At 41.2% G+C, this 22,323-nt stretch overlaps 1 protein-coding gene and 1 pseudogene across 2 annotated transcripts in view; both read left to right on the plus strand.

Annotated features, from left to right (window-relative positions):
* Window positions 1-12,555, plus strand: part of LOC308252707 (PCI domain-containing protein 2-like) — a 28,416-nt pseudogene extending 15,861 nt beyond the window's left edge. Inside the window, exons 4-5 of the transcript in view lie at window positions 11,266-11,621; window positions 11,895-12,555. The product of the transcript in view is annotated as a PCI domain-containing protein 2-like (transcript). The remainder of the gene's footprint in view (window positions 1-11,265; window positions 11,622-11,894) is intronic.
* TPST1 (tyrosylprotein sulfotransferase 1) overlaps window positions 1-22,323 on the plus strand; it is an 87,444-nt gene that overhangs the window by 8,160 nt on the left and 56,961 nt on the right. The gene's annotated exons all lie outside the window — the stretch shown is intronic.

Genomic DNA, 22,323 nt, shown 5'->3' on the forward strand with positions numbered 1-22,323 from the left:
TGGTTCTCAGGTGATGCACCCTGGAATTAAGCTACCTCCTCTCTGGTTCCGGGTTTGTCACCGGAGCTCAGCAGCTTCTGCATTGAGCGTCTTCCCCCTGGTGGTCAGTGCACATCATAGCAGTCGGTTGGCCAGTTGGCTGGCCACTTAGGCTTTTATATATATAGACTAGAGGCCCGGTGCATGAAATTCGTGCACGGGGAAGGGTGTCCCTCAGCCCAGCCTGCACCCTCTCCAATTTGGGACCCCTCGAGGGATGTCCGACTGCCCGTTTTAATGTCTAAATTAAAAGACAGCCCGAGGAGAAACCAAGATGGTGGGATCGGGCCTAAACGGGCAGTCGGACATCCCTCTCACAATCCAGGACTGCTGGCTCCCAACTGCTCGCCTGCCTGCCTTCCTGATTGCCCCTAACCGCTTCTGCCTGCCAGCCTGATCACCCCCTAACCACTCCCCTGCCAGCCTGATTGATGCCTAACTGCTCCCCTGCCAGCCTGTTTTCCCCTAACTGCCCTCCCCTGCAGGCCTGGGTCCCCCTCAACTGCTCTCCCCTGCAGGCCTGGTCCCTCCCAACTGCCCTCCCTGCTGGCCATCTTGTGGTGGCCATCTTGTGTCCACATGGGGGCAGGATCTTTGACCACATGGGGGCAGCCATCTTGTGTGTTGGAGTGATGGTCAATCTGCATATTACTCTTTTATTAGATAGGATAGAGGCCTGGTGCACGGGTGAGGGTCAGCTGGTTTGCCCTGAAAGATGTCCCGGATCAGGGTGGGGGTTCCCTAGGGGTGTGGGGTGTCCTGGGCTGAGGGGCCTGTGGTGGTTTGCAGGCCGGCCACGCCCCCTGGCGACCCAAGTGGAGGCCCTGGTATCTGGGGTTTATTTATCTTCTACAATTGAAACTTCGTAGCCTGGAGCAGAGCCAAGCCTTCTGCTTGCTCTGGTGTGGCAGCCATTTCTGTTGGGATATATGAATCTTCTATAATTGAAACTTTGTAGCCTTAAGCAGAGGCCTGGGCCGGCCAGGGCTGCAGAAGCTTGGCTTCCTCCATCGCCGCGGGCAACCCTAGCCTCCTGCTCTTTCCAGCTTTGTGGCTGCCGCCATTTCTGTTTGGGTTTATGTATCTTCTGTCATTGAAACTTTGTAGCCTTGAGTGGAGGCCTAGGCCGGCAAGGGCAGGCGGAAAGCTTGGCTTCCTCCATTGCCGGGGAAACCCAAGCCTCCCTCCTGCTCTCTGTGGCCATAGCCATCTTGGTTGGGTTTATTTGCATATTCCCTCCTGATTGGCTGGTGGGCGTGACTTGTGGGTGTAGCGGAGTGATGGATAATTTGCATATTACTTTTTTATTAGATAGGATGAGTCCTTTTTCTCTTGGTGCCTTCAAGATCCTGTCTTTAGCTTTTGTCATTTTGTTTATAATGTGTCTATGTGCACATATCTTTGAGTGTGTACTATTTGGTGTTTATCTAGTTCCTTGGTAGTTTAATATATTTCATTGAATTTAGGATGTTTTCAGCCATTTATTTATATAAATTTGATTTTTTCCCCTCTTTATGTCTTTGGGACTTTATGCATATTTTGGTATGCTTGATGATATTTCACAGGTCTGAGGCTCAGTTCATTTTTCTTCATTTTTTTTCTTTCTATTCTTCAGACTAGAAATTGATCTATCTATTAAGCTAGCTGACTTTTCTGCTAGCTTAAATCTGCTGTCGAGCCCCTCTAGTGAATTTTTTGTTTCACTTATTGTACTTTTCAACTCTAGAATTTCTCTTTGACATTCTTTATTATAAATAATTCTCATAATTTTCTTTAATTATTTAGATATGGTCTTCTTTAGTTTTTTGAACGTATTTACAATAGATGATTTGATTTAAAGTTTTTGTCTAGTAACTCCAACATCTGGGCTTCCTCGGGGATAGTTTCTATTGACTTCACTTTTCCACCTGTGTATGGACAATACTTCCTTTTTTTAAAAAAATATATTTTATTGATATTTTACAGAGAGGAAGGGAGAGGGATAGAGAGTTAGAAACATCGATGAGAGAGAAACATCGATCAGCTGCCTCCTGCACACCTCCCACCGGGGATGTGCCCGCAACCAAGGTACATGCCCTTCACTGGAATCGAACCTGGGACCTTGCAGTCCGCAGGCTGACGCTCTATCCACTGAGCCAAACTGGTTTCGGCTGGACAATACTTTCTTATATCTTTATGTCTCTCATAGTTGTTTTTGTTGTTGAAAATTGATACTGTATTTTTAAAATATATTTTTATTGATTTCAGAGAGGAAGGAAGAGGGAGAGAGAGACAGAGACATCAATGGTGAGAAAGAATCATTGATCGGCTGCCTCTAGCATGCCTCACACTGGGGATAGAGCCCACAATCTGGGCATATGCCCTGACTGAAAATTGAACCATGATTTCCTGGTTTAGGTTGATGCCCAACAACCAAGCCAAGCCAGCGGAGCTGAAAATTGACACTTTAAATAATATAATATGGCTACCCTGGAAATCAAACCCTTCTCCACCAAAGTTTGTTGTCGCTTTTTGTTTTGTTATTTTTTGGGTCTAACTCTGTAAAGTCTGTATTCTTTGTTCTTAGAGGTGCTTGCAGTGATTACCCAGGGACACTGAGACCCAAGGGCCTCATAGGGCAGGGTTGACGGGAAACCAAGGCTGTCTGCTCCGCCCTGAAACTCCGCCCCATCCAAGCTGAGCAATTTTGCAAGTCTTGTTTCATAAGAGTGTCTCCAGCACAGAAGTTCTCCCAGCGTAGACACAGCCAATCCTCATAGCCAATTGGCCTGGAGGTCAATTCCTCCCAGTGATACCAACAACAATCAAGACTTAACTACAACAAGGCTGACCACACAGTCCACAAAGTGGTGCACCAAGAGTGTTCACCTCAGGTAACTGGGAGGCTGAGCCACTGTGCCCTATAGGACATCTAGCACACAAAGCTACTCTACCAACTCAGGGAAGCATCGAAAATGTGTAGACAAAGAAACAGATCACAAATGAAAGAAATGGAGGAAAGCAAACGACTGGATATAGAGTTCAAAACCACGGTTATAAGGTTTTTCAAGAATTTCCTAGAAAAGGCCAATAAATTTAGCGAGACCCTTGAGGATATGAAAAAGGACCAACTAGAAATTAAACATACACTGATTGAAATAAAAAATATTATACAGAGACCTAACAGCAGACTAGAGAATCGCAAGAATCAAGTCAAAGATTTGAAATACAAAGAAGCAAAAAACACTCAGCCGGAAAAGCAAAAAGAAAAAATCCAAAAATTTGAACATAGTGTAAGGAGTCTCTGGGACAACCTCAAGCGTACCAACATCTGAATTATGGGGGTGCCAGAAGAAGAGAGAGCAAGATTCTGAAAACTTATTTGAAGAAATAATGACTGAAAACTTCCCCCACCTGGTGAAAGAAATAGACTTACAAGTCCAGGAAGCACAGAGAACCCCAAACAAAAGGAATCCAAAGAGGACCACACCAAGACACATCACAATTAAAATGCCAAGAGCAAAAGACAAAGAATCTTAAAAGCAGCAAGAGAAAAACAGTTAGCTATCAATCAGAATTGAAGGTTAGATAAAGAGCTTCACAGATAAGAAAAAGCTAAAGGAGTTCATCACCACCAAACCAGTATTATATAAAATGCTGAAAGGTATTCTTTAAGAGGAAGAAGAAGAAAAAGGTAAAGATAAAAAAATCAAGTGAATAAAAAATCTGATGAACAGAATAAACTGGTGAATATAATAGAATCAGGGGCATAGAAAGGGAGTGGACTGACAATTCTCGGGGGAAAGGGGTGTGGCAGGTGTGGGAAGAGACCGGACAAAAAGCGTACCCCTATGGATGAGGACAGTGCGGGGGAGGTAAGGGCAGAGGGTGGGGTGGGAACCAAGTGGAGGGGAGCTATGGGGGGAAAAAAGAGGAACAATTGTAATAATCTGAACAATAAATATTATTAAATTTTAATAAGAGAATACAATAACTGAAATGAGGAATATATGAGCTGAAAAGAACAGTAGAGTAGATGAAGCAGAGGATCGAAATCAGTGATTTATAAGAAAAGGCAGCAGAAAACATCCAATTAGATCAGTAAAAAGAAAAAATTCAAAAAGTGAGGATAGTATGAGAGTCCTCAGTGTCAATTTCAAGCATACAAACATTCACATTATAGGGACACCATAAGGAGAAGAGAGAGAGCAAGGGATTTAAAAACCTATTTGAAGAATAATAAAATAAAAATTTCTCTATCCTGGCAAAGGTAATAGACATACTAGTTCAGGAAACCCAAAGAGTCTCAAATGAGATGAATCCAAAGAGGCCCACACCAGACAAATCATAATTAAAATGCCAAAAGTTAAAGACAAAGACAGAATCTTAAAAGCAGCAAGAGAAAAGCAGTTAGTTACATACCAGGGAGCCTGATAAGACTGTCAGCTGATGGGGGGAAATATTCAAAGTGATGAAAAGCAAAGAAACTACAACCAAGATTACTCTACCAAACAAGGCTATCATTTAGAATTGAAGGAGTGATAAAGAGCTTCCCAGACAATAAAAAAAAAAACTAAGGAAACTCACCACGACCAAACCAGTATTACAAGGAACGTTAAAGGGATTTCTTGAAGAAGAAAAAAAAAGATACAAAATATGAATAATAAAGTGACAATAACTACATACATATCAATAATCACTTTAACTGTAAGTGCATTAAATGCTCTAATTAAAAGACATAGTGTGGCTGAATGAATAAAAAATCAAGACCCACACATATGAAATCAAACTAAAAATTTTTGCACAGCAAAGGAAACCATCTACAAAATGAAAAGGTAACCTAATGAATGGGAGAAGATATTTGGCAATGATACATCCAATAAGGAGTTAATATCCAAAATATGTAAGGAGCTCATACAGGTAACACCAAAAAAAGACAAACATTCCATTTTAAAAATGGGCAGAGGACCTAAATAGACAGTTTTCCAGATGACATACAGATGGCCAATAGACATATGAAAAGATGCTCAATGTCACTAATCATCAGAGAAATGGAACCAAAATGAGATATCACCTCATACCTGTCAAAATGGCTATTATCAATACATCCACAAACAACAAATTTTGGTTGAGGAGAAAAGGGAACCGGTTAGTGGGATTGCAAATTGGTACAGCCATTATGGAAAACAGTATAGAGGTTCCTCAAAAAGTTAAAAATAGAAGTACCTTATGACTCAGTTCCACTTCCTGGTATTTATTTGAAGAAATCCAAAACACTTATTAAGAAGTATGTATGCATTCCTTTGTTCACTGCAGCATTATTTACAATAGCCAAGATATGTAAGCAACCTAAGTGTTCATCAATAGGTGACTGGGTAAAGAAGATATGATACATATGTACAATGGAATATTACTTGGCCATAAAAGAATGAAATCTTACCATTTGCAACAAAAAGGATGAACCTTGTTGGGTATTGAAAAAAGTCAAACAGAAAAACAAATACCATATGATTTCACTTAATATGGAATCTAAAAAACCCGAAGTGAACAAACAAAATAGAAACAAACTCATAGATACAGGGAACAAACTGATGGTTGCCAGGTGGGTGGGGCTTGGGGAGATGCGTGAAAAAGATGAAGGGATTAAGAAGTACAAATTGGCAGTTCCAAATGGTCATGGGGATGTAAAGTACAGCACATGGAATGTAATCAATAATATTGTAATAACTATGGTGTCTGGGGTACTAGACTTATTGGGAAGATCATTTTATAAGTTATATAAATCTGTAACCACTATGTTATACATCTGATAGTAAAGTAATATTGAATGTCAATTGCAATGTAAAAATCTTAAAAATAAAACAGTTCAATTAAAAATTGTCTCAGACAATAGTATGGTGATTACCAGAGGGAAAGGGGAGTAGGGGAAGCAGAAAAGGGTAAAGGGAGGATAAATGGTGATGGAAGGAAACTTGACTTGGGGTGGTGTACACACAATACAGAATACAGGTGATGAATGATAGAATTATGCCCCTGAAAACTATATAATTTTATTAACCAATGTCATCCCGAGAAATTCAATAAAAATAAAATATACATGTATTTTGGGTACAGAAATACAAATAAACACAACTTACAAAGAAAAGAAAACAATAAAAATAAATTGTCTCAATATTTTTAACAAATGCCCTGGGCATAGGAATTGTCACATTGAGGGTGCTCTGATTCAGGTCTAATAAAGATAAGCCCTGAGAATGTAGCTTTTCCAGATAGGTTAAGTAGTGACAGTTCTTTGGAGATGTGGGTTTGGGGGAGCTCCTAACCTATTCTTCTTAAATAGTTGCTGGGCTGCTGTTCTTCACAGCTACCATGCTTAGAGGTTACTAGAGGCCTGGTGCACGAAATTTATGCAGGGGGTGGTGTCCCATCAGTCCAGCCTGCACCCTTTCCGATCCGGGACCCTTCGGGGGATGCCAGTCGGACATCCCCCTCACAATCCTGGACCGGCAGTCGGACATACCTCTCACAATCATGGACCGCTGGCTCCTAATCGCTCACCTGCCTGCCTGCCTGGTCACCCCCAACTGCCCCCCCTGCCGGCCTGGTCACCCCACGCAGCCTGCTGTTCAGTCGTTTGTTCATACCTCACTAACCTCCCTGCCGGCCTGGTTGCCCCATGCAGCCTGCTTGTTCAGTTGTTTGGTCGTTCCTCAGTCCAGCCCTGGGTGGCTGGGCAGCCATCATCCAAGGCTTGCCTGCGTCTCGGGCTGGCCCTGGATGGCTGTGGGGTGGAGGGGACTGGGGGACTCTGGAGGCAGGTGCTCTGGCGGGGCTGAGGGGACCAGGCACACCATCTTGTGGCTGTGGGCGCCACCATATTTGAGGGTGTGACAGTCAATTAGCATATTCCCTCCTTATTGGCTGTGGGCGCTGCCATTTTGTGAATGTGTGACATTCAATTAGCATATTCCCTTTTCATTAGATAGGATTGGTTTCCAAGTCTTCCACAGAGCTGGGTAAAGGGAATTAGGAGAATTAAAATGCCATAAATATTGTTCTGCTTACTGAAAGTCAGCTGTTTTTGTTGGATAAATGTTTCTTGGATTGTTGCAAGCCTTTGGTTAATTTTCAAATTTCTGAAAAAGTTGAGTTTGCATTTTACCAGTCTTCTCATTACTTTTACGGAGGATCAGACTTTTGGAGTGCCTTACTTTCCCATGCTGGATATGCTTCCTCCGGCCTTTTGTTTATGTAGTTTGAGGGGTTTATGCATTAAATTTTAGCAGATTGTTTCGATTACTGAGAACTCTGAGGTTATACAATTATGTTTTTATGTTTTATGTGCTATTATTTCCCTACACTCTGGCTATGTTTATTGCTTAATATTTTTTGAATCCGTGCTATTCTTTTCCACCTTGAGGCTTCCTGTTATCGTATTTTCTCTGCTCAAGACACTCTTTATTTCCCTCACTCCCACAATGGGAGTTCTGTTCATCTTTTAAAATTCATTCTGATAGAATTTTCTTTCTCTGTAGTCCATGGATACAATCCTGTATGTCCTTTCCCATACCTTTTGTATTACCATCTTATTATTTCACCACATAGTTTCTTGTCTTCTACCCCGGCTAAGTTGCTAGTTCTTTGAAGGTATATGATGAATCATACCCATTTATATGCTCAATACACATTTGTTAATTGAAGTGTAGGAGTAAGGTTCACTGAAAGAATGTTTAACATTTTAGGTATTGTGACTGGGATTTGCTTTTTATTCATCCATTATTGAATTGGAGGAAATTGTATACTCTGGAAAAATTAAATAACAATACATGGTTGTGCACACACTACATTATATAATCCTTGGAAAGATATAGGAAGATAAAAATCGCCAATACAGATAGTTATAATAGTGGTTTCTGATCAAAGATTTGATGTCCAGCTTTGTATTTTTTATTTAAAAAATCTTTATTGCTGAGGGTATTGCAGATGTCCCCCTTCTATCCCCCCAATGCCCGCCTGCCCCAGGCCTTCACCACCCTATTGACTGTGTCCATATATGCATATAAGATCTTTGGTTAATCTTTTCCCACCCCCCCGCTTCCCTCTGAGAGTCATCTGTCTGTTCCATGTTTCCATGTCTCTGATTCTATTTTATTCATCAGTTTATTTTGTTCATTAGGTTTCTTGTTTGTTTACTTTGATTTTTAGATTCAATTGTTGATATGTATTTATTGCCATTTGATTGTTCATATTTTTATCTTTTTTTCTTCCTAGTCTTCCTCTTCTTAAAAAATACTCTTCAACATTTCATGTAATACTGGTTTGGTGGTGATAAACTCCTTTAGCATTTTCTTGTCTGTGGAGCTCTTTATCTGACCTTCAACTGTAAATGATAGCTTTGCTGAGGAGAGTAATCTTGGTTGTAGGTCCTTGCTATTCATCACTTTGAATATTTCTTGCCACTCTCTTCTAGTCTGCAAAGTTTCTGTTGAGAAATCAGCTGATAGTCATATGAGTTTTCTTTTGTAGGTAACTAACTGCTTTTAAGATTCTCTCTTTGTCTTTAGCCCTTGGCATTTTAATTTTGATGTGTCTTGGTCCGGGTCTCTTTAGGTTCTTGTTTGGGACTCTCTGGGCTTCTGGGTCTTGTAAGTCTATTTCTTTCACCAAGTAGGGGAAGTTTTCTGTCATTATTTCTTCAAATAGGTTTTCAATATCTTGCTTTCTCTCTCCTTCTGGCACCCCCATAATGTGAATGTTGTTGTGCTTGAAGTTGTCCCAGAGGCTCTTTACACTATTGTCATATTTTTTGATTCTTTTTTCTTTTTGCTCTTCTGATTGGGTATTTTTTGCTTCTTCATAGTCCAAGTCATTGATTTGATTCTCAGAATCTTCTACTCTACTGTTGAATCCCTGTAAATTATTCTTTATTTCAATTAGTATGTGCTTAATTTCTGACTGGTCCTTTTTCATGTCTTTGAGATTCTCACTAAGATTCTTGAAAGTCTTACTAAGTCCCTTAAAGCTCTCTTTGAGTCCCTTGAAGGTCTCATTAAGATCCTTGAGTGACCTTATAACCATGGTTTTGAACTCTCTATCCAGTAGTTTTCTTGCTTCCATTTCTTTCATTTGTGACATGTTTTCTTTGTCTCTGCATTTTGGCTGCTTCCCTGTGTTTGTTTCTATGTATTAGGTAGAGCTGCTATGTCTCCTGGAATTGGTAGAGTGGCTTATGTAGTAGGTGTCCTGTAGGGCCCAGTGGCTCAGCCTCCCCAGTCACCTGAGCTGGGCACTCTAGGTGCATCCCTCTGTGGGCTGTGTGCACAGTCTTATTGTAGTTGAGCCCTGATTGCTGTTGACGTCACTGTGAGAGATTGACCTCCAGGTCAACTGGCTGTGAGGACCAGCTATGACTACAGTGGAAGAGTTGCTGTGCAGAAGACACCCCTATGGAGCAGGACTTGTTTCAGTGGGACTTTGTTGCTCACTGAGTCTCCCGTTGGGGGTGTCGCTTGTGGATGTGTAGAGTTGTAATCTGGTATGGTCTGAAGCTGTCCACTGGGTGCACTGGCTCTGGGGCCCCCTGAGAGGTGTAAAGTCAGCCACTGCCTGAGGCTACCTGGCAGGAGCTACAGAGAGATCTGCAGATGGAAGCTACTTGTATTGAGCTTGGAAGTGCTCAGGCAAGGCCCAGCTGTGAAGCAAGGCAGGCTGGTGCTAGTTCAGGGTCTTGGGCCTTTTACTGATAGGTTTGGGGCATGCTGACACTAGCTGCTGCTTATTTGAGAAATGTTAGCAAAGTCTGAAGCCTGAGCCAGGACAGGCTGTTCATGTGGAAAAGCCACTGCCAACAGCTTGGGTGGGGCTGCAAATTGAATGGGGCAGGGTCTCAGGGAATCACTAGGGTGGAGCGAACAATGTAAGCCATGCTGGTGTAAACTCAGATATGGCTACTAGTCAGCTCTGCAACCGGGAAGGTCACAGCACAGGAACAATGACCCCTGTGAGCACCCTTGTCTGGGAGAAAGCCACCCTCAAGTTCTTGCCCCAATGCCAGACAGTCCCATTCCTCCCTGTATGTCCCTGGATCCCCCAAAAGCCACTGCCCAGTGCTGGAGCTCAGAGGAAGTGGGACATGTAAGAACTTCCTGGGCTCCAGCAGCCTTCGTGTTACTCAGCCACGATCCCTGTTGGTTTTTACAGCCCCAAGTTATGGGGACTTCTCTTCCCAGCTCTTGAACTCTGGGCTGAGAATCTGGTGTGGGTTTGGGAGCCCTTTGTTCTCATAGGAGGCCTCTGCAGCTGAGATATCTCTCCCGATTAAAAACATGCCTCATGTAGGTGTGGGACTAGCCTGTTCCGTGCCTTCACCCCTCCTACCAGTCTCAATGTACTTCTTACTTCTCTAAGTGTAAGACTTCCATTCAGCAAGATTTCAGGTGGTTCTGAATAATGGTTGTTCTGTATTTTAGTTGTAACTTTGATGTGATTGTGGGAGGTGGCGAGTTACCAGCATTTACTTACACTGCCATCTTGATTTCCTCTCCTCTTGATGTCCAGCTTTTGATAGAGATCACAGAATTTCAGCTCTGAGTAACTGTGTGAGAGGCATAATTTCTCATAAAGTGGGAACTTATATGTGAGAGTGACTATGCTAAAGTAAAATTAAGCTGATAAAAGAACATGCTACTTTCTAGCTTCTGTATATATCTATTATCTCTTGGGACCAGATCTAGTTCTCCATTCTTTTTTGTTGTTATTAATCCTCATCGAAGGATGTTTTTTCCATTGATTTTTTTTTCAAAGGGAGTGAAAGGGAGGGAGAGAGGCGAAGAGAGAAAGAGAGAGAAACATTGATGTGAGAGAGACACATTGATTGGTTGCCTCCCACATGTGCCCCGACCAGGATTTGGATCGAACATGCAACCCAGGTACATGCCCTTAACTGGGTATTGAACCCATGACCCTTCGGTGTGCCAGCTGATGCTCTAACCACTGAGCACACCAGCCAAGGCTAGTTCTCTATTCTTAATCTTATCTAGATGAGAGCTTCAAGGACTTGGAGAAAGTATGCAAATATGCATGCTGCTCATTTATGCAAACAAAGCACAATGTATACATAGATTTAGAATTTTTTTCTATCTGTCTAATTAGGCCTGAAATGATCATAATAGGATAATTCATATATTTTTGGCTCCACTCTGTCCCAGCGATGGGCATTGTCATGGCGCACATCACTACCTATAGTAGGTTTATGAAGCAATCGACACCAGAGACTGGGCATCCTGTGTGGAGCTGGTGTCTTCCAAGTATCCTCATGTTGCCAATCCACGGCTTCAGTTGGCCTCACCAAAGGAGAAAACGAAAACTGGGCTCTGCCTGGCATGTATGCAATTATGCTTGACCTTTAAGTATTTGCCAGTAATGCAGATCAGCAGTCGGAAAAGAAAGGAAAAAGCAAAGTCAGGGAAATGTTGGTAAAAGCGGCTGAATTGTTCATGAGCTACTTTCCTGTCTGTGCCAGTGACACTCATGCTGGTAAAGAGGATGCTAAGAAGTGGGGGATACTGTTTCTGGTGAATTAGTTATTCAAGATTTACTTTATGATCAACAAACTCACCCTGGCTGGCATGGCTCAGTGGGTAGAGCAATGGCCCGTGCACTGCAGGGTTGTGGGTTCGATTCCTATCAGGGGCACATACCTGGGTTGCAGGTTGGATCCTGCCCCTGGTCGGGGTGCGTGTGGAAAGACAACCAATTGATGTGTCTCTCTCAATTGTTGTTTTTCTCTCTCTCCTTCTCCCCACTCTCTCTAAAAACAATGGGAAAATAAGCTCACTCCTAGAGTGAGGACTTAATAATAATAATAATAATGATAGATCAACCAACTTCATTTGTGTAAACTGCTCATCAGAACTATGGACAACTCAAACCTGAAAGATGATTATAGCACAGCACAGTGGGTGACATACAGGTACCATATTGGATGAAAGGCCATGTTTGATGGCCTTTAAGCACTGTTCAATGGCCATGTTCGCTGTCCTGTGCCTTTGAACACTGTCACCATTTAAATCAGAAGAACAAAAGGATGATTCTGATATATTTACTTCCAGTAAAAATGCTATTGGGTCATATACCAACCATTGAGCATTTGAAAAAGTATCATCTCTTGCAGTTTGTTGAAGTAACCAAAGCTGTTAAGTGAAGGCAGTCTCCTATTAAACGAGGCTCTGATGAAGCATGAGCCCTTTTTTTATTTGCTGTGGTATCTTCCTTAATCTTGAAAAGCTGAAGATAATCACCAGGAGGAATCTTCTTAAGAAAGTGTACTTGTTCAACACACCAGTTATTTCTGGATGCTTTTCTAGTTGCTTTGAAATTCATGGAAATTCTGTGGAAAACATGGGCATCGATGAAGCTCTGTGTATTCTGGCCAACCTGATGTTCGTGGGTCACATTGAAGGCTATATATCGCATCAGCATCAGAAGCTAGTTGTTAGCCAGCAAAACCCATTTCCTCCACTGTCTATAATGTGTTGAATATATGAACAGTCCTGAGAAGGAGTGTGTTTCTGTAGGTTTTTATCGTGCAGATGTAATCAGTAATTTGCTCTGATATTGTTCTCTGCAGCTGGAATCTCTTTTGGGCTTTTTTTTGTCCCCAAGGATGTTGAGACTGAATTTGCAAGCACACATGGATATCTTAAAGTCTTTGTCATCACTCATAACTAATGTGAGCCTCACGGACACCTGGAATTCCTTTTTCAGACATTGTACACCCCTCCTTTGGCTCTGGAACTTCTGCGAAGGGGAAGCTATAGTTTACTTCTTACAAATGTTGTTTATAAATGCATCTTTGTAATTTTTTATATAAATTTTTTATAAGATGTCCTCCTGAATTAAAAACAAAACAAAAGCTAGGTATATTTTTAAATTCATATGTAATGAAAGCCTTATAACAATGTCAGATTCACTTTATTTTTTTTAAAAAATATATATTTTAGCCGAAACCGGTTTGGCTCAGTGGACAGAGCGTCGGCCTGCGGACTGAAGGGTCCCGGGTTCGATTCCGGTCAAGGGCATGTACCTTGGTTGCGGGCACATCCCCAGTGGGGGGTGTGCAGGAGGCAGCTGATCGATGTTTCTCTCTCATCGATGTTTCTAGCTCTCTATCCCTCTCCCTTCCTCTCTGTAAAATATCAATAAAATATATATTGACAGCCTGCGCTCTGTCCACTGAGCCAAACCGGTTTCGGCTCAGATTCACTTTAATTTGCACCATACTTGTTGCATACATGGCTTTTGGTTCATGCCAGACCCACTGTCTGGGAAGTACCATGGAGTAGTTATCACAGTTTTAGAGTCAGTTTTAGGTTCCTATTTGGTCAACAATTTGCTAAATATTGATACCTTAAGTAAGTTACTTATCCTTTCTGAACTTCAGTTTCCTCATATGTAAAATGACTTTAGGACAGAATTAGTGCAATGAGAGCAAGGGATTACAAAAAAAATTCTGATTCATTTATCAACAAGAGTGTAAAGTGACAGAGGCAGATGAAATAGACTGATCAATAACGAGTGGATTAGAAGAGCAAGGTCAGAGGGAGAGAAACAGGAAGTGAACTTTGTACTTTAGTATTTCTAAATATAGTCAACTCATATTTTAACACTGGAAGCAGGAGGAAAGACAATTATTCTAATAATAGGAAAGTGTTAGTTGTCTGGGGTTTTAGTGAGAAAGTTTTACTGGGGTCACTTAATGCATATTTATTGAGTGCTCAAAATGCATGTAGCATTTTATGTTATACTAGAGGCCTGTTGCACGAAGATTCATGCAAGAATAGGCCTTTCTTCCCCTGGCTTTGCTCCCAGCCACCCAGGAGCCTGCAAGTCCTTGCTCCCGGCAGAGCGCTGCTCCTCCCTCCGCCCCCCGCCCTCCCCCTCATAGCAGGCATCCTGCCCCGCTCGGCCGCTCCATGCCTGTGTATGCAAATTAACCTGGCATGTTTGTTGGGTTAATTTGCATACTCACTTCTGATTGGCTGATGTTTGACGTGGAGGTACAGTCAATTTGCATATTTCTCTTTTATTAGTGTAGATGCTATGTGGAAAGCTGAGATGAATAAGATGTAGTCAATACCTCCCCAAAACTCACAACTAATTACACTCATAGAACCTAGTTACGTTAACTTACTGGCAATCAGGAATCCATTAACTCATTTGAGAGCCCCTACTTTCAAGGACTTCACAATCTATTGAGAAAGCAAATTAACCCTATAATGTAAGAAGAAATATGATATGGGTAAGTATAAGGGTACTAGAAAAGATACCTATGTCATACAAGGCAGAGAGCTGTCAGGAAAGTTTCCTAGAAGAGACTGCATTGAAGCTGAATGTTGAAGGATGAGTGGGAGTTATGAGTAAGAGATGCTACAGGTTGTTCAAGATGAAGGCAGCATTGGGTGAGAATGTGTGTGTACGCGGTGTTGGTGATGGGGAATGATAAAAGAAAGAGTCTCGGGCAGGCAAGGGCTGGATCGTGAAGGACCTTATATGTTATGGGAAGGATTTGTTTCTGGAAGAAGTAAATAGTCATTGCAGGGGTTTAAGCAGGGAAGTGTCTTAAGTATATTTACATTTTAGAAAGATCATTGCTAAAACAGGATAGTGCATGAACTTATTGAAGGAAGTCAGAGAGTACCAGTTAGGAGGCTGGGAGTTATTCTTATGAGAAAGGATGAGGGTGAGGAGTAAAGCCATGCCAGTAGGGGAAGAAAAGGAAGAATAGATTGAATTGAAGGAGGAAGCATGAACAGGACTTCACCAATTACCTATGGAGAAGTTAAGGGAGAAGTACATAAAGGCTCTCAGATATTTAGCTTGGACATCTTGGAGGAAGTGGTTCATTTACCAGGAAATAGAAGAGGAAGAAAGATTTTTCCATTTATCCTTTCTATGTCCTCTTTGACTTCCACCCACCCCACTTTAGACTAAATTTTAAAAATCCTGTTGGGGTAATGATTTGGTTTGCAATTTTTTTCCCCATGGCCTCCAGATTACTTTGTTTTTGTTAGTTCCTTGTTTCATTTGACATTTTTCTGTTAAATATTTGCTTTGTTTCAGATGACTATAGGTATTTTAAGGAGATTTAGGAGAGAAGATTTCACTAGGTGCTTATCTGTAAATCCCTTGCTTTATATTTTATCTGATATTCATGTACTGACTGCACGGATGATGAATGGGTTAATTGGTGCTTTAAAGGAATTTATAGTCTAGTGGGGTAAACTAACCACAATACAGTGCATGAGTGTGCAAACCAATGTGTTTTTACCAAATGTTTGAAGTACAAAAGAGAGAACAATTGATTTCTGGGGTGAGAGAGCGAGATGGGAAAAGAGCACTGAGGAAGCATGTAACAGGGAGGAAGGGTCATGACAAAGAAGGCAGCAGCATGAGCTGAGGCCAAGTGTGGAGGTGCCTGGTATGGAGGGGGAGTGGCCCTGCAGGGTGCAGGCTGCTTGGGAGGAGTGCTGAGAGGTGCAGCTGGAGGAGGAGCAGGAGCCAGTGTGTGAAGGGTGCCACAGGCCCCTGTTCTTTCAGTCTTTTCACATGTTACCCCCTTGATTGTCATAGCCCCTCTGTGAAAGGAAGGAGAACGTTCTGGTGTTCCTTTACCTTTTGCACTTCCGCTCTTCCCTCTTTTCATAATTTCTACTCTAATTACATGTGAAAAAGAGTTTGATTATCATTATTCCTATTTTATGGACAAGGGAACTAATGCTCAGTGATTTATCTAGGTCAGCGATTTTCAATCTTTTTATCTTGTGGCACACCAACATTTCTAAAATTACTGAAATTCTGTGGCACACCAAAAAATATATTCTTTGTCAATCTGACAAAAAAATAGGTATAATTTTGATTCACTCACACTGGATGGCTACTGTGTTGGCTGTTGTCATTTTTTTTTTTATTTGACAATCTAAGGGAAAAGAGGTCACTTCCCCTGACTAAATAGTCAGGTATTGCATGTTTTAAAAATTCCTGTGGCACACACGTTGAAAATCGCTGAACTAGATCCATATGGCTAAGAAAAAACTGATTTCAGACTAGACCCCAAGTCTTCTGACTTATATACTATGCTTCTTTTACATTAATTCAACGCCATCTTCTTTTCTCCTTTTTCTATTCCAGTTACTTTTAATTCTGAAAATTAGAAGGTTGGTGTTAAATTGCATAATTGAATTACTGAATGAGAGGATGTAATTTGAGCAAATTTGCTATCTTTGTGTTTTCTCTCATGGGTGGTTTCCATAGACAATAAGCATTAGTGAAGAATCTAGAAGAAGAATGATTAGCCTACAGTGATCTTCTGATTTGCAGGTTTGAGAAGGTTAGAACTTGGTAAACTGTTTGTTTTATTTCATTTTAGCTCTTATAATGAAAATTTTCTAACATATCTAAAAATAGAAAATTACATTGAATCCATAAGTACTTATTATTCAGCTTCAACATTTATTAACTCATAGCCATCTAATTTCATATATAACCCTCTCCCCATACACACATCTGCCCTCAGATATTTCTGAGACAATTTCATTTAACTTGAACTATTAATAAAGTTATGCTCGAGTTAACTTGTGCACTTATCTCTTGTGTTCTAGGCATTAGGTCCAGTTCTTAGTATTTGACCAACTCTTTTCCCTCCTGACCATGGTGTTTATTGAAAACAAAACCCTAGTATACTGCTTCTTCAAGAATATGTGTCCCAGCAGATTCCCAGAGATCATCAGCTGTGTATAACATGGTCTTCTTACTATTTGCCATTTATTGTCGGTGGTTCTAGTGCTGGCCTCCAGTGTGTAGCTAGAAAAACATGTTCTCATGTTTGTGCTCTGACCATGAGCTGACATAGGGATTGATCTTGCAACATGGGTTTATTTGCTGATTGGCAAAGCTATTCAGATTAACTCCTAGAAACATTAATTGGCAAGTTCAAGAGCTAGAAGTGAGTAGAGAAACCAGCTATACAGGGTGAGGCAAAAGGAGGTTTACAGTTGTGAGTACACAAAACACAGAGTTTATTCTCTTAGTATTACTTATTAATTATTGTATTATTTTCCATACAAATAACTGTAAACCTACTTTTGCCATACCCTGCAGATTGAACTTTAGACAGCAGACAAAATGGCATTGACTGTTGCTATTTGCGACATTAGTTGGCATCATAAATAGGCATGGGAAGCAAGGAGCTAATGATTAACGAAACAAGTTTTTAAGAGATCATTGCATTCCTATAATTTATCTTTTGCTGGAACATTTACCCAGCATCTCATTGGACCCAGCACATGGCCACTTCCATGATTATAAAAGCACAATGCATGTGCTTGGACCTGTGTGTATGGCTGAGTGTTGGACGTGGTCTTGCTGACTACCAGACTCTGTACCTCTACTTTTGTTGAATGATGCTGTTTTTTATTAAAAATGTTTATAAAATTTGCAAAGATGTAAGTATAAAAGTATAATGTCAGCACTCTCATTCTGTAGAGCAGTATTTCTGGGAGTCTTCTATTTAGCTTGCTGGGAAAGGGCAGTCAGTGCTATTAATAGTGATTTCTCAGATATGTTTGTTACAGTGTTTCAATGCTTTTTCTTCCCCCTGGAGATAAAAATGAGACTAAACTTATAGTATTCCCTTCTGGCTCAGCCTCAGCTCTTTAAATGTCCCAGTTGAGAAAATATTTATACTGCTTGTCTGAAAATACAGTGAAATGGAGTTTAAAGTAATGGAAAGAGGCCCCTGTGTGTGTGTTGTGTGTGCTCGCATGTATGCAATGCATGTGCATAGTGATTGAATATTTAAGGGAAATGGTTAGACCAGCTTTTCCTGTACAATACTTCTTAAATTATAGGGCTAATTTTTTCAAGATTTTGAGAAGAATTAGTATAAAGATGTGAATAGAGTCCACAAGCTGCACAGCATCTCTCTTTTAGAGAAATGTACTTCTCAGTTTGGTTAGTTTACTGATGCTCTTTGAAGGCTCAGTGGACCTGGTGACCTGGTGCTCTGTTAAGCATGGTGTGCCGGCAAAGCTATTGTTCAAATGAACCCCTGGACACATGCTGTGGTAGGGGACAGAGCCTCAGGAACTGAAAATATTTTTGGAGTAAGGAAAATATACATAATAAAAAGAAAAGTGACCTTTGAAGAATAGGTAAGATTTAGGGTGGTGGTGAGAACCTCAGTTTGTATATCTATAAAATGAGAACATTGGACCAAATGATTTGGAGGTCCCATTAGCACTCATGATGTATAATTCTGTGATTTTCCAAGTTTAGAAACATCCAAAGAGAGAATAGTAGGCTTCATAAGCTTAGTGAAAAGTAATGTGAATGTTTCTGGGGAAGCAAAAAAATCCCCTTCTTTTTCTTTTTAATATCCCTTATAAGGCCTTTGACCACTGTCACACTTACTTTCAAACATCCTGAAGGGCTATAGAAATACTCCCCCCGCTCATGTGTGTTGGGGGAGACAGTGTTTAAAATACAACTGATATTAAAACTTGAAAAAAATCTCCCAAAATGGTGTTGATACAGCTATCTATTGTGCTTGGAAATACAGTATGGTGTTCTTTTTTATCATCCTTTAGTAAAGAGGGAGTTGCCTTCATTGAATCCTTATGAAACCTTTAGTGTTAAGAGATACCTCTCAATTACTTTGCACAACACTGTTTTGGAATGATGATATATTAGCCTGACCTCAGTGCTACTTTTGATGCCTATAAAGACTTCTTGATAGATCAAGAAACTCAAGAAAAAGAGACAGAAATTTAATACAGATTTAATGTTGGATGTCTTAAAATAAGCTTTTTCAAGACCACCTTGAAAAAACAGTTCCAGGCTTTGAGCAAAGAAATGATATTTTCTGACTTACATTTTTAAAAGATCCCTCTGAATGTTGAATTTGAGAATAGATTTTAGGAGGGCAGGAATAGAAGTAAGGATTCCTTTAGTAATCCTTGTGAGAGATGCTGGCGTAGCTAGTGGAAGTGTTGAGAAGTGGTTTTGAAAGTAGAGCCAATAGATTTTTTTGGTCAGATTTGAATGTTGGGTGTGAGAAAGAGATAAAATAAATATATATTAAATGCTTTGTAATCAAGTACATCCCATACCTGTTCACCTAGCAACTCCTCTTCTAAAAATTTAGTTTAAGAAAATAATCATGTGTGCAAAGATGTTTATACTAGTATATACAAGGATATTTCTCATAGTGTTATTTATAGTCATGAAAATTTAAAAACAAGTAAATAACAATAGAGAATTGGGCAAATAAACATTGATAGGTCCTATCAGTAAAGTATTATGCATTAAACTGATTTACAAGTATGGTTCTGGACAAGGAAATACATTGATCATGTATTTCCAGTTTTTGTATTTTATGTATTTTACTGGGAATTTGGGGGTATTTTAATGGGAAATTGTTATCAGATACTATTGGTTGCTGCTATAGTTGACTGGTGAATATTTTGTATATGGTAATAATATCTTAAGTGTGTCTTCTATATCATGGATACAGTTTTCTGCATAGATATTTCAGTGCTATATTGCTACCAATTATCTTAATGCTTTTTTTTCTTTACAGTCTTTTCTTATTAAGCTGATCTTTTCCTCTCAACCTATTATCACTTTGTGGTTCTTTGTTGCAGCTTTATAACAAAGTACAGTGCCTGGCACAATAATATGTGTTCAAATATGTGAGTGAAGGAATGAATACATAAGTAACAGAAACCAGATCTTGGCTAGTGTACCCTACTGAGAATATCAAAATATTTTTCTAGGAATGTATTCTTTAAAAAAACAACACAGCTGTATTGAGGTACAACTTATATACCATAAAACTTACCCATCATTAGGGTTCAATTCAGTGATTTTTAGTAGATTTTAGAGAGTTTTGCAGCTATCACAACAGTCCAGGTTTAGAACATTTCCATCACTTCAGAGTCCCCTCATGCCTGTTTGTCATTGAATATCTGCTTCCACGCTCTGCTTTCTGTCTCTGTAAATCTGCCTTGTATGGGCATTTTATATAAATGTAAACTGATGTAGCTGCTCAGATACACACACACACACACAATTGTTTTGAATTTTTTAAAACATGGCTTTCTAAGGGTTACCCCCTTGTCTGTGTAGTTTAGAGGGCAGTGGTTATGCTCAAACATCTTGAACCAGTGAGGCTTGTCCTCTGACAATGGATCTGTGTGTGGGTGGATGAGCACATTCAGAGTTCAGGCCATTTTCAAATCTGCCGACATTCACTTTCCACTCAATCCCTTCAGGTCTCCTTTCTGCCTATGTGCAGCCTCAGTTTTGGCCACGAACTTGCAACCATGACTCCCATCTTAGCCTACTAGAGCTGTTAACCCTCCTTGCTCACCTGCCACCTGGAACATCACTTACACTGGCAGCACAGCACTCCAGACTGAGTGATTGATTTCCCTTTGATCAAAAGCTGCCAGTCCTCAGAGTTTGTCCTGCCTTGCTCTGACCTGCAGAACCTTGTACCTGCTGAATGGGTGGGTGCTGAAGTCGAATAGTCTTAGGCAAAAATAGTCTCAGGCTAGAGACTCTGTTCTTATTCAACATTTATCAGTTTTTCAAATATAAATGCTTCTTGGATTGTTGTATCCTCTGGTAGATTTCCAGAGGCCTGTGAAAGGGTTACTTTGTCAATTTCATTCTACTTTATAAGGATTTTTGGGAAGAATTGCCTACCTTCTCATGAGTCCATAACTACACATCCTGCCTCTCAGAATGTATTCTTTTGGTCATTTTTCCCAGATATACTTACTGTTAGTCAGGGTGTGTGTATGTGTGTGTGTGTGTGTGTGTGTGTGTATGTGTGTGTGTGTGTGTTTACAAATTTATTTATATGTATATTATAGGAGAGAGAAGTTTTTAAGGTATTGGTTCATGTGGTTGTGGTGCTGGCATTTCTAAAGTCTGTAGAAGAGCCAAGGAGGTAAGAGTTGATGTTAGCCTTGAGTCCGAATTCCTCAGGGCAGCAGGCTGGAACTCAGGCAGGGCTTCTGTGCTGCAGTCTTGAGGAGAATTCCTTTTTCTTCAGGACCTGTCCTTACTCTTAAGGACTTCAACTGTTGGATGAGGCCCACTTGTATTATGGAGGATAATCTGCTTTATTCCAAGTCTGTTGATTTAATTGTTAATTATATAAAAAAATACCTGCACAGCAACATCTAGATTGGTATTTGATCAAACATTGCATAGCCTAATCAAGTTGACACATAAAATTAGCCATCCCACTTGCCCTCTGAGGATTCAGGATAATTTTTTTTAGTCTCTGTATAGTCTGATTGCTATCTGCTTTGTCTAGTTAAGCTAGCAGTTCCATAGCATGTATATTTTATGTAGTATGTATGTTTTACACACATGCTCTGTTTCTGAATGTCCACATCTTTGGTCATCCTCAGCTTAGAATGCTGTGTGTGTCCCTATCTTATCTGTCCTTCGGCTAGATCACACACACACACACACACACACACACACACACATTTTCTTTGCACCCGATACACCAGCCCTCCTGCTACTTGTTACCTAATTATGCTGTATTCTGCCATGCCATTGTGCTTTTGCACACACGTTCCTATTGCTTGGAATAGCTGTCCCTCTTATCCTATCGAATAAAGAGGGAATATGCAAATGGACCGTCACACCATAACAAGATGGCTGCACCCACCGCGGAGGCAGGGATTCCGTAACACAAGTTGGCTGCACCCACAGCGGAGGCCGAGTTCCCGTACGAGCCTTAACAAGCAATCAGCAGGGACCTTAGGCTGCATGGCGCTGGGCCGCGGCAGGGGACCTGAGGCTGTGCCCCCCGCCTGGTGGGGTTTGACAGGGGACCTCAGGCCATGCCCCCCACCCCGACACCAGGCCAGGGGACCTGAAGCCATGCCCCTCGCCATGTGAGACTTGACGGGGGACCTCAGGCCATCTCCCCCCCCCCCCGCCCCCCGCCCATGGGGCTTGATGGGGGACCTCAGGCTGCACCCCCCCCCCCGCTCTGGTACCAGGCCAGGGGACCTGAGGCCACGCCCCCCTCCCACCCAGTGGGGCTTGATGGGGGACTGTGGCCGCGCCTCCTGGCCCAGGCCAGGGGACTTCAAGGCACGCCCCCCTCCTGGCAGGGCTTGACGGGGTAGGGCTGGCTGGGTCTGGATCTAGCCCAATGGGGGTGTTACCAGCCAGGTCTGGGTCTCGTGTGATTTTGAGGTACACGTGGGTAGGTGGGGA

Source organism: Plecotus auritus (genome assembly GCF_963455305.1).
Source record: "Plecotus auritus genome assembly, chromosome: 7".
NCBI classification, from domain to species: domain Eukaryota; kingdom Metazoa; phylum Chordata; class Mammalia; order Chiroptera; family Vespertilionidae; genus Plecotus; species Plecotus auritus.